This window comes from Pezoporus occidentalis, unplaced genomic scaffold (assembly GCF_034315485.1).
Source record: "Pezoporus occidentalis ecotype Australia unplaced genomic scaffold, CSIRO_AGI_Poc_V1 ctg79, whole genome shotgun sequence".
Lineage (NCBI taxonomy): Eukaryota > Metazoa > Chordata > Aves > Psittaciformes > Psittacidae > Pezoporus > Pezoporus occidentalis.
The window spans coordinates 1,715,279-1,728,519 of NW_026916147.1; the positions used below are offsets into that span (position 1 = coordinate 1,715,279).

The following is a 13,241-nucleotide window of genomic DNA, read 5'->3' on the forward strand; positions in this document are numbered from 1 at the left end:
GGAAATTCAAGATCATTTATTTACTGTCCCTGTTAAAAATAGATCACTTGAAATATTATGTTGGGTTGTAATTAAAGGTAGACATGTCTCAGCCATGGGCAGATAGTAGAGAGGTTTCTGAGGAAAATAATCCACCCACTGCAGACACATCTATTCAGAAAATGCTTTTTACTTTACCAAAAAAACCCAAAACACTTGAGAAGTGGACATCTTCACATGAAAATCATGGATCTTATGTCAAAGTTACCTAATGAGATACAGCATGGGTAGCAACTATTCATTTTCAAGGGTCAAATACCCTAGCAATATGAATAAAGGAATATTGTAGGGGAAGTTTAGGTAAAACGGTGGGTATGAGCTAATACATCTAAAACTGACAGAATATTATGTTTTCTTTCCTCTTTGGCAATTCTTACAGTTCTGGTTACATTCTAAATTAGAGCATCATCAATTCCACCAAAAGCTCAAAATGAGGTGAGAACTTGAGTTTCAGTGAGAGCTTACTGTAGGAGACAGACTCTAATTCAGACTCATATTTGTTACAACAGCTACAGAATCTTTACTGTTTAAACAAATGAAGATAGTCTTGGGAGAAAAGCAAGCAAACAAACAGTTATTAATAAAACTTTACCCATTTGTCCCAATTTGTCTATGGAAAAAAAGTGAAGATAGGCTTTTTATACTGGAAGTTATAACCACGAAAGGAAGTGATGAATTAAAACAGCCTTACCAAAGGTTAACATCTGGTGTGTTAGAGGACTAAAGAACCTAATCTACTTGCTTATGAATATACAACAGCAATAAAGATTATCAGCAAGGGCAAAGAGGAGGGATTGTTAATCTGAAATAGATATTATTCACAACTCGGCTGCCTTCTGTGGGGTAGTGTCTGTGTGCAGACTTGTACATGTTTGCTTAAAGTTAGAAACTGCTCCGAGGATTTATGAGAGTAGCGTAGTTTCCTAGTAAGTAAATAGGGTCAGCCACGCAGAATTTTTATTTCATTGTTTTCCTACTTTCTCCTTCCCTATTTTCCTATAGGGGAGAATACTTTTGTTCTTTTGTGGCTCCTACCAAAGTTTCTCCCTACACTTTATGGGTCCTTAACGATACCACGGTAAATTTTGCCACTGATGTCACTGAAGAGAGGATTAGGCCTTTATCTAGAAGTGTATTAGTGATATAGAAAGATAAAACTAGGAAAATAACGTAAAATGTCACAATACTCATATTCTTTAAAATATAGTTGTAATAAGAATAAATAAAAGAATTTTAATTTTAATTCCTAAATTGAAAAAAAGTCTGCTAAAACACTGATTAAGCAATACATGTCATTAATTTGTACATGATAACAGAGAAAGATTATGAGATCACATACAAGTTAAGAGGTTTTGAGATTACCAGGTGTGGCTGATGACAAAACAACAATCCAATTTACTATTAATTGGGTTTAATGAGTACTCAGTCTATTCTACCGCAGGGTCTCATCCTTTTGTATGCAAAGTAGGTGAACATTGTGACAGAAACAGGGAAATTATAACTCTACTTATTGCTTAGCATCTTAGCAAAGAAGACACTAATGACTGTACATTGTACAGGATAGTAAAGAATTGTTTTGATGACATAAATATTAAAATTTTCATTTCTTATAAATACTGTTGAAAGCATCCTTTTAAAACTGTCTGCATTGTTATATTCAGTTAACTCCAGTTTACAAGATTCTTGACACATTTTCTTTAAAATATATTAATATTATGTATTTTGCCTTTTAAACCTATTATGAATAGAGTACTTTTGACTATTATGAATTCATTAGCATGATGCAATTTGTATTCAGAGTGTACAAATTATCTCTGGCCTCAGCAGAGCTGAATGAAAACAGCACCATGTAACTCTCAAGGCTATGCTGGAGAGCAATATTTTTCTGTAACTAAGATTCACAATCAAGTGAGAGACAGGCCTGCTCTCCACAAGGAGCTATATTCAAACAAGGGTAATTATCTAGTCATATTTCCTTTCTCAGGACGTTGCATTTGTTGTCATTAAAGGTTAAGCCCAAACCTTACTGTGGTCCAGTCTGTGGACACTCACTGCAGCAGGGCTGTCTCCACATGTGGGGAAAATGTGCTGCAGAAAATAGCGTGGAAAGAGATGCTGAGTTTAAATTGTAAATATAAAGGTGCAAATTTACAAACCATTGCCTTCTGTAATTAATACTATCTGGAGACTCATTCTACTCTGTACTTAAGGGTCATTACTCCAAAAATCCCAAAGACACCGATGTCCCCCGTGCTTCATTTTGGGATGTTTCTGTGCTGCAGGGACAGTGCGAGGCTGAGTGGATCTTGGGGGCAGCAAAGAGTCTCCTCAGCCTGAGGAAGTGCCACCAGAGGGTGATGTGAAGCCAGGTTAGCTCACCCTGCACACCCCATTTTTGTCCTTATCCTGAAGGGTACCTGGAGGGACCTGAAGGGCCCTGAGGCTGGTGCCTGGGATGCAGGCGGATGGCAGTGCTTGTCTCCTCCACCAGCTTGCTAGCACAAGTCATATCCTCGAGTATTTTAAGACAACCTTAAACTACGCCAGAGCCTGTTCTGGCCTGTGGCCAGGGAAGAGCTGTAGTAATCAGAGTAGGAAAATGCCTCACAGTGACATTTCCCTCAGCTGCCCTCAGCTGCGCTGCGCAAGACCATGGCACAGATGGAAAGAGGGGGTGGGAAGGTGGTGGCCACTGCAAAACAAATATATATGCTGGGCAGCTCAGGGGCTGAGGCTTCAGGTTAAAAAAAGGACTCGGAAATATATCACTCAGGGCTGTTGAGCTGGGATTTACCATGAAGGTTTAGTTGTCTCTCTCACCCACTGGTTTACTTCCATGAGTGAAAAACTGGTTTTAGCCTTGTGTGGTTATTTTTGCATAGATGATTAGGTGTGAAGCATGAGCACTTTCATAAGCCGGATCCGAGAGGCCTTTGTGCCAGCCATGCTGAGGGGGTGCAGCCCCACAGGGGGCAAGAAAGGAAAATTGAGCCCCTGTGGCTCTCTTTTTTTTTTTTTTTTTTAAATGAAAACTCAATAGGCTCTATAAATTGATCAGGGGAAGTGCTCTTTCCTGACAGCCCAAGTCAACAGAGAAACAAAAGGTTATTTAGATCCTTCCCTCTGGATCCTGAGATGCAGCCATCTTGTGTTTGCCTTCATATCTAGAAAAACTTCATTATCTTAAAGTCGGTTCAACTGAACTGGGCTTGATTGGGGGAGTTTTTTGGCTTAAAGGAGAAATTGATACTGTTGGGGCAGCACAAGTTGGATGATGAGTACCTCACACAGTGTATGGCATCAATGGTCATGCTGGTTAAGATAGACTTTGAGGTCAGAAATGGTCCAAGTTTCACTCATTATGTAATATAAATAGAGGAGCTACTAAGGTAAGTTTAGCTTGCACTGCCCAGGCTACTACACCTAATTTTTTTACAAAGGGAAGTGATCCCCAGGGATGACTTAGAAGCACTAGAGAAAACAGTATTCTTTAGCATGACTGCTTCCTTCACTTTTCACTGTCTGTCAAGACACCCATGAGTGCTCAGTAAGACATACTGGGGGGAGGGAAGACAGGGAAATACTCAAAACATGAGGAGTGGAAAGAGGAAGAAAGTATTATTAAGGTAACATTTACTCTGACTTTTCTGCATCAAGGAAAGGGAGTGCAAATGTGTGCTGCAGTCTGAACCCAAGCAATCATTATGGTCTGATACATGAAATGGCTGCTCACAGAAGATGAACTTGTTAAGTATCCAGCATGCTTCCAGAAATAGACTCTGTGAAATACATCTTTTGCTGACTTTTTTTCCCCCAGCTTGAAAGGACAGAGCTGACTTAAACATAAAAGACTAGTTAATAAAACATACTTTTTACCAGAGTAGTGAAATGAAACAGGAGGATCTTGGGCTGAATTCTTTACCTTCTGAAGTCTAAGAAGTAAGTTTATTCATTATAATGCTCTTTCTGCTCCAAGGAGCATGATTCCATATTGTTCTCTCTTGTTCTTGATCTTTGACCAGCATGAAGCTGATGTTGAATCTATGCCAAACTTTGAGTACCATTACGGTGAAGGTTTCAAGATCACAGAATAGGTCTAAGCCAGATTTAAGAGCAGAGAGGTCAGTTCAGAGCCTACTTAAACCTCCAAGTTGTGTGACCAAGAAACCAGTGAAACAGCTGTGGGTGACAGGCCTGCCAAATGAGGCTTCTGGAAAAGAAGGCAAGCAAAGAGGATGCTGATCTTCTCATCCAAACAGTTGCTGCAAATAGTGTTGAGTGGATGTGTAAGATGAAAGACCTAGCAGGAGACATGCTTTTTGTGCTTTTTTGGCTAAACTTCTAACAGTAAGCCATGAAGTTGTCATTCAGCCCTTGTCAGATGTAATATATAAGCCATATGCAAGGCAGCTCCATACAGCTAAAGGAAGCACGGCTGTACAGAAGAGTTGGATTTGTAGTCTGCCATCAGGACAGCCAAACATGCATTGCTGAGGTGTGAATTATGAACGTCAGTTTCCAAATGGCCAAGGGGCAATAAACATTAATATAAACTAGACATGGGCCCATGCCAAATAACCCCGTCTCTCAGAGCGTTTAGATTGCAAACATTTGATCAGGATCCAAGCCTTGCAGCTGGCCTTATCTCTGCAGTGGCCAAGCCAAAAACCCAGGGTTTGTGGCCACCTGGCACATTTAGCAATCCAAGGATGCAGTGTCCGATTACCTGCTCCTTTGCCTCCTCCAGCTAACAGTCTCTTTTATCAACCATCCCTTGTGCTTCCTGTCTTGCTCTGGTATTCTTTCTCCAGCTTCATGTTTTTTCTCTCTCTTATTCATACTGGAGGCTCTCCAAATAAGGGACATGCTTTAAAACTCTGGGTAGAGTTATGCAATATAATGGAGAATTATCAACGGAAAGCTTGGAGTCTGAGCATGAACTTTGCACCTTCCATGCAAGGCTGACAAAGTGCACTAGGCTGCTGTGCTTGTGAAAAAGAGGTGGGCAAAAAGCACATAAACATATTCAATCCAACTCGGAATACCTTCTGATGTTTTAAAAGACATATTAAGGCTGGTTAGCGATAGGTGCCTGTGGGATCTGAGCCAGAAACTCCAACCGTTCCTGGGGTCAAAGACTGGATTCTGTAACTGTCTGTGTTTATTCTTTCCACTTTAGATCCCACTGACTGGGCTTCAGTTGGAGATTGGCAGTCTTAATGTATGTGGTTTTATTTGTTGGGATGTAATGCACAGAGAATCATTTGGACTTGCCAAAATACACAATTGATCCGCTTGTTTCACCTCCAGTAGCAATAGCCATGAGAGGAGTTGCGTAATTACCTTGTTCTTGGTAGACTCTCCTTTTCTCCCTGGACCCTGGTCTTGCCCCAGACATTAAAGCATGACCAGCATTGTGATACTATAATTAAGGGGGGGGGGGGGGGGGTGTCATGTCTTCTGTAAAAGAAATTGTCAGACATGATCTAAATATAAAAGAATGCTGACTTTCACTGAACTCTAAGAGGTTAATTGGCATATTAATTATCAGTAATTAATATATGCATATACAGAGAGAAGTGGAGATTTTATTGGTATGAAATGTGTCCATTAGCTACACTTCAGACTCATCAAATCCAGTGTTTCTGAAACATTAAGACTATTGATCTACATTATAGATTTGTGATGTGCATTTAATACTCTCATTTTAAAACAGAACAAGGGGATGCTGAGCTTGCATCTGCAGTTGTCACAATTTCCTCTTCTCACTTACTTCCTGAAAAGCACATAAAATTTCATGATCATTTCACCCCTGGTTATAACCATCTCTGGTTTTGGCTGAACAGATTTCCTGAGCCTATATATCTGGCTATAATAGTTATACTGTTGACTCATGGTCATGTAAGGAAAAACTTTGTAGATTCCACACTGATAAAATATCTCCAGCAATCTTATCTGAACTTCTAGAAAATCAAAGTTTAATAATATTGTTTTAGACAGTGAGGCAAAATTTTCAGTTTCCCACTTTTTGAGAAATCACTCTGTTTAATGATATTTAAACCTAGAACTGGTGGCAAATCTTCATGGCTTTATATCCGAGCAGTGTATATATTTTCCCTCTGTTTCTTACTGTTGCCATCAATGTGGGTACATGCTAGACCAAGTTTTCTACACAGCCCTTTCTATACAGCCCTCCTGGACTAAAAGTATGTCCTGGACCTAGGACATTTCTGTGTGTCTACACGTCCAGGGATAATCTTGAAAGTAGACCCATCTCTTCTCTGTCCAAGCCCCACAAGCATCAAGGGCCACCATCATCAAAACAATTCCTTAAAATGTGGGTGTAGGTATAAAAACTACTCCATTAATACCACCCAGCTTTACGTCTCCACTTATGTGGGAGTGCAGAATATGTCTGACAATGTCTCCAGCTCTTCAGGGATAAGCACAAACACTCTTGTGTTTTCTGTTTGGTTATGGGGTTGGAGTGAGTGGGAAGGGTTCTGCTTCTTTTTCAGCTCACATCTCACAAATCTGCCAATACGTTGTCATCATGTTCTCCATCCAGACTGCTGCAGGAACTCCAGTTTCACTGCCTGTCTCATTGCTTGACTTTTTTTCCTTTTTTTTTCTTTTAATAAATTATTTTTTGCTGAGAAAGATTGAGAGGTGATGAGCTTCACAGGGGCTGTCCTGGCACACATGATCCTTGATAGTCTTACTGAGACTATGGGGCAACCCATTATTAGTATGAGGGATACCAAGTAGGCAAATTATAGTGCAAGTCTACCATAATGCAGCTCCAGGCAGAAACAGACAGCTCCAGGTTTTGCAGTATCACCTACTGAGATGCCAGGAAAGGTTGGAAGGTCAAACTGTGAGCTGTTTCACTTTCTTCTATTTGTGAAGGCCATGAAATTCTTTATAGACATTTTAACAAATAATGCTTCAGAAATACACTTTCTCCTAAAATCCTGCTCCTTTTTATTTCTCAAGTACAAAAGCCAAAAACAACTCAGCACGCATGTTTCAGGTTGAATAAAGGAAGCTTGTAAGAATACATGTTTCACCCTTCCAGAAGGGTCATTATAAAAGAAGTAATGTTAAAAATAATTTTAACATGATCTTCATTTTTCTGCATCTTTTAAGACTGAAATGTGCCTGAATGAAGCCTTTCCTTACCTCCTTCTTTTCCCTTTTGCCCCACACCCAGCCTCTCTGTCTCAGTAAAAGGAAGGTTTTGGCACCTCTGGCTATAACTGAATGTTGGGACTCTCCATGTTTACCAGCTCCATCTTAGGATGAAATCAAGATGCATATTTTCCCTCCTCATTTTTCCCTTTTCCCTCTGGTACTATTTCACCAAAGGAAGAAAATCAGGTGCCCAATAGTAATGGTCAAAGAGATGTTGCAGGATGCACCCCTCTGCTGCTCTAGTCTCCATTAACTATAGTAATGGAGATCTTAAGTGACTACCACTGAATTTTTAGGACATTTGAAATTATATTGTTAGTGCTCTGTCCTTAAAAAGCAAATATTACTAGGTATTTCAAGACTGTACCTGAAGAAGGATTAGGTATTGAACCTGGAGCTTCCGAGATGGAACCCATTTGTTCAAATACACCTCAGAAATTACAAGCACAAATTGCATTTGCAAAACAGAAGAAAATATCCATTGAAAATTTGACGTCATGCTTCCTAAGGGTCACAATAGTACCTGTGGCTATTTCAGTTTATGACCACTTCCCCATCACCTTCAGGCCTAGATCTAAAAGAGAAGCAAAGGCTGGCAGGGGCTTCCTAATCACCATTAGCACCGCATGGTATCATACATGCAGTCTCACTAACGCAACTACAGATGGAAGGTGCACACAGGCATACATGCACATCCAAATAATCGCTGCATCTGGTTCCAAATTTACCCATGTGCTGTCTCACCAAAAGACATTCCAACAGACCACAAGGTGTATGAGGCAAGGATTGCTTTCTTAAAATTTATGTACTTTTCCAAATAAGCATATGAACACACATACCTAAGAAGAGAGCAGGAGAGAGACACCACAATATATAGGTAAGTATACACACATATTGCCTAATAAAAAAAATGACCCTAATGGTTCCACTAGGTCTTGGCAATTACAAAAGTAGCTAAAGATAATATTAATGATGTATAAACATTCTTTTTTTTCCAAGTAAGGTTGTTTATTCTTATGAGTGCTCAGAAGAAAAAAATAATAATGAATTCTAAAAGAGATTTGAAACAGTGCCAACAGCAACATCTTTGCATTTCCTAGGTGTTTATAGATCAGGGACCCTGTCAAGCCTGGCTATTGTGAGGGTAATCCCAAAAGGGCAAAGTGCAAAACTTCACCTTTCCCAGTGGAAATTTTGTAGAGGATGCTGCCATAACTGTGACTGAATCCTACGACCACTGAAAAGGACAGTGAAGAAACAAGCAGTGCCTGGCTTCAGCAAATGTGGAAACCTGCCATGTATTCTGTGCATCACTTTTATAGTCCAGATCATGGCATATGATAGAAGCCAGAAAACAGTCTCTTATAATTCCACAGGCAGCCTCTCTTTTATATGTGCCCTGGGCATGATCCTGCCAGTTTCATGGGCACAGATATGGAAGAAATTATTTGCTCTTCTCTATAACCTATTTACAGGGGTTTCTTCTGAACTCCCAGAATTTCCCCTAGAGTAGGACAGCCCCATGCTGTTCTCAGTTAGTGTCATGAATAACATTTTCCAACAGAAACGATGGTGAGTTTAGCCTGAAAGATTTCTGACGCAAGCCCTTTGCCAAATACAGCCCAGGATTTAATTTGGAATTTTGACTTTTGGGGCAGCCTGCTCCTAAGCTGGGGAGTCCAAGGTCATCATCAACTAGCTCTTCCCTGCTTGGCACTGGGAGCGGAAAAGCCCAGGAAGGCTTGGCTGTAAAGTAGGCCACAAACCTTGGAGTTACAGGCAACTGTTCAATAGAACCAGCTTTCTCTAGCACCAAGGAAAATGAAGAAAATGGCAATTTTGTTGAGCAGATGTAGGTTCTGGGAAAAATATTTAATCTGGAAAGTATCATATGTCTTCCTTTAGGAAAAAGAGAGTTCTCAGATCTTCTGGCTCATAGGAAATCATGAAGCCTTTTAGGTTTTGGTTAAATTTGGTTAAAGTGAAATTTGGAAAAGAACATTTTTCACGCACCTAAAAAGCTACTTTACCACCAGTTTTCCTTCAGCTGCAAGCTCGGTCTAATTAGTCAAAGAGGTTGCCAAATAAGATGAATAGCTGTGCTACTACTCTTTCTCACATCAGTGAAACTTAAAGAAAGTTCACAGCATCATTGATGTTATTGTAACTAGGATTTGAAAGCAGGATAGGAAATAAATGTCATTGTCTTGTCAAAGAGATGTAAGTCTTATACTAGCTGTATATTTGCCCTCTGGCCAGTAGAAAAACAGCGAAAAGAAGGATGAAAAAAAAACAGAATCACTTGGAAAAAATATAATGGAAATATAAGGCAAATAACCCAAACTGTTTTATACTTACACCTAAGAATTTAAATTTCCATTTACCCTACCCAGTCTTGAAATACTAGGATAAACTTCACAGGGATGTTAAGGAACACATTACAGTAACCTCAATATCTCTTATCTCTATAGCTCTCAGAAAAAGAGAATGATCCAGTGTCACGTAATAGCCTCTTCAATGCTGCAAATAAGCCACTAGAACACTGGCCCTAAAGTGGGACATACAGAGTACAATCCTGCCACCTGAGACACTCAGATTTGGCCACTGGAGAGCAGGATATGAAGGGTTTCTGAGCTGTTGCACCTGGTCCAGGACTTCCAGTCTGTGCAGATCACCAGAATCTCTATCTTCTTCCTACACAAGGAAAACAGGCTTACCCAGGCATGAAAAGGGAAAAAAGTTACCCACCTCTCAGTGGACTGGCAGGCTTTACATACAGATACCCTTTTGCATACACATGCAGCAGTAAGTTGCAGTCCATTTGACCGCACAAAATGGTCAATAATGCCATTGCAAGCCAAATGAAAACAAGGAGTTTGTCTTGAATCAAGCTTTTTATTCTAAATAAAATGAACCTGATCAGCAGGTGCTTTTAAAGAGGTTCCTTTTGTATGGAAATACAACCCAGTGTGGGAGACACATGCTCCATGCAAAGGTAATTAAAAGGAATGGTTTAGGTGAGAATATGGGACCCTGTGTCTTTCTTTGCATACTGTATTATAATGAAAGAGTGGTTTTCTTTTTTATACTTTGTGGAACATGAACCAGCAGGTCAGTTGCACAAGATGTTTGCTGCTCCCATTTTTCCATTGCTCGTACCTTTGGCTTGGATAGATTCCTCTGAAAACCAGCTTTACAGAGCACCAAGTCAGGCAAGCTTGCCAGAGACACTGCATAGCCCAGCTAGTCAACAGCCTGCAGCAGCTGGCCCATGGTGGTAAACCGCTTCCCCTTAAAACTGGTGTCTTGAATTACTAAATAAATTCATCCATTTCTAAAGATAGATGCGACAGAATGACAGCTCCAGGCAGGCCAATTACTTTGTTATATAAGAAACTTGGCCTTCTGGGCAATGTCAGGATTTGCCTGCAAAATATCTGGCCCAAGATCAACAGTAAAATGGAGCTGTGATTGCATCACTTTGTCTGACATCCACATGGTTGTCTCTAGTATGTGGCAGTCTAATCTGGTCAAGAGCTACATTTTGCTTGCATCTTAGATTTTATCATCATTTTACATTTACATTAGCGTCCCTGTGAGAACGAGGTTGAGATAGTTTTAAAGAGGACTGAGCAAAGTGGAAGGAGAAAGGTATCAAAAAAATACAGCCTGAGATTACTATTTTAAATAAAATTCTTGTGTGAATATTGAGCTTTCATGGTGAAGAAGGCAGAAGGCTGGGAAAACACATCCTGCCTGCCTTACTGAGACCTGGAAGTGGTAGGATGAACATTAGCTGTGGTTGCAGACAAGCTATGGGGGAGCGGTTAGGCCCACCAGTCTTTTGAGTTGCAAGTGCAAAGATCAGAACTCCAACCAAGGAGGGAGGTTTTTATAAAGAGATCAGCAGGAACCATGCTGCTGAGAGCTCTCCACTGCCCCACACTTGCAATCTGGCACATGAGCTCATCAGAAAAATAACTGATTTAACACTTAGCCCAAAGACTTAATCAGTTCAAAAGATTTTGGTTTTCTCTGATTACTTTATGCATTGTATTATTATGGAAGACAAATTCCAGTGGAAAAAAAGGAACAGAAGTATTAATGAAATGGTTAAAGAAATCATTCTACTTTTTTCCTTTTGCAAATGGTCAGTCCCAGGTTTTGCTTGTATATTTTGTAGCTCTGGTCTCTGATTTACATGTCTTTGGCATATAACCAGAGAAAAACACTTTTAAAACCAAATAAAAAAATTACCTTTTTTGTCGCTGAAAATGGCCTGGAGGACTTATGACATAATCATACTGAGACATGTAACTACAGAGAAATCTAACTGCCTTAAGTGTAGAGGAAACAAAGTTCTTCAAAATCGTAAAGTAAAATCCATCTTCAAACAAAATCATAGTGCAATGACCTTTATCTGACTCCAGCTTCTGTTCTGTATATATTGGGAACCAAATCGTGGGCTAACAAAGAACGAACTTGTTACCTTGCAAATGGTCAGTAGAAGGCCTTTTCCTCACTTCTGTCTTACTGAAACTTTCTACTGTGTAAGCAGGACGGCCTTTGTGAATCAGCCCTGTGTTTGACTTATGCACAGAGGTGAATGCTATCCTGAAAAAAGAGAGAATAAAAGAGGTGATTCAGGCTGAGACTTGGTAGACTTAAATAATGGTTTTAAATTTTCAGAAGTCAGAGTGTAACTGATTAAATCTGCAGCTGTCTAGAGGAAAGCAAGTGATTGGTGGATCTCAGAAGATTTGGGACCAGATTCACCCATATGGTTTGACTCATTCTGACAATAGAAAACAGCTGTAAAACTGTTTCCCTGGCTAGAAAAAGTTGGGTTTATGGTTGCTTTGAGTCTCCAAGCATCTGATGAATATAGACCTTTGTCTCAAGAAGCATCCAAAAACTCAGAAGCTTATCTGCATTTCACAGTTAATAAATTGTGATAGTAAATTTGAAGTGATAGTCCTCTGTGAACTTTTTCAGTCATATTTGGTATTGAGTAATTGATAAGAATTTGAATATAAATTCTCTCTGTGCCAAGAGGAGGCTATATATTTTGTGAACTCCATTTATTAAAAGGAAGACCCCGCTCTGGGAAACTCTAGGTATAGAAGAGCAGAAGGACAATTAACAATCAAGCTAGGTAGACAGAACAAGACGAACAGCGTGGGAAGAAAGTTTAAACAGGAAGAGTGACTGAGCACTTTCACTCAGCTCATTTTCATGTCTTAGTAGATCTGCAGGGGGGGGCATTTGTTTATTTACCTCTCCTTCTTTGATGGACTCAATGGGAAGACTGGGGGACCGGGGCTTTGAGGTTTCATGAGATGAGTATTTTGAGAGGAGACTTTAAAGAATAAGAGGTGGGGCACAGTGGATTGGGTCAGGAAGGAAATTTCAGGCACGGGGAGCTCTGTTGAAGAACGCACCAGAGAAAGAGCTGGTGAAGCAGATGTGTGCAACTCGAGCCAAGTAAATGAGGCAAGGGTGAAAGGGTGAGAGCAGAGCTCTTCCAGCAGACTTTCCATACTTCCACTCCTGTTTCAGGCTGAAATGGAATTAGAAAGCAGGGCAGTGTTGATGGAGAGAGGATTGCAGTGGCAAAAACTAACTCAGCATCCTCATCTTTCAAAAATGACATATTTACTGTTCTGAATTGAAAGTTTAGATTAGATATTTTTTCTGTTTCCACTATCTTGTACTGAGAGGTAACAGCATTTTCTAATTCTTTTTATAGATTTATATGCAAGAAGTCTGCTGTGTTTTCATGTTTCCTTGAGACAACTTGCACACTTGTGTTCTCTGAATGCAGAGACTCTGGAGACTGAGACCAAAAGAGATGCTTTATTGTTTGCTGTCTTGCTCGGTCTCTCTCCCCACCACCCCCCAAAATTGTTTCTCTTTTTCCTCTTTCCCCAATCTCTAAATGAAGTATTTCCAAATGTGCATTTTCTCAGTCTTGTCTGAATGTTCTTTAGATTAAAGGTCAAAACTAC

At 40.0% G+C, this 13,241-nt stretch overlaps 1 long non-coding RNA gene across 2 annotated transcripts in view; it reads right to left on the reverse strand.

The window, feature by feature from the left end:
• LOC134155529 (uncharacterized) overlaps window positions 1-11,927 on the reverse strand; it is a 32,114-nt gene extending 20,187 nt beyond the window's left edge. For both annotated transcript variants that reach the window (XR_009961604.1, XR_009961603.1), the window contains exons 1-2: window positions 11,723-11,927; window positions 9,877-9,927 (exon numbers count right to left, since the gene is read on the reverse strand). This is a non-coding gene — a long non-coding RNA (uncharacterized LOC134155529). The remainder of the gene's footprint in view (window positions 1-9,876; window positions 9,928-11,722) is intronic.
• Window positions 11,928-13,241: the final 1,314 nt, after the last annotated feature.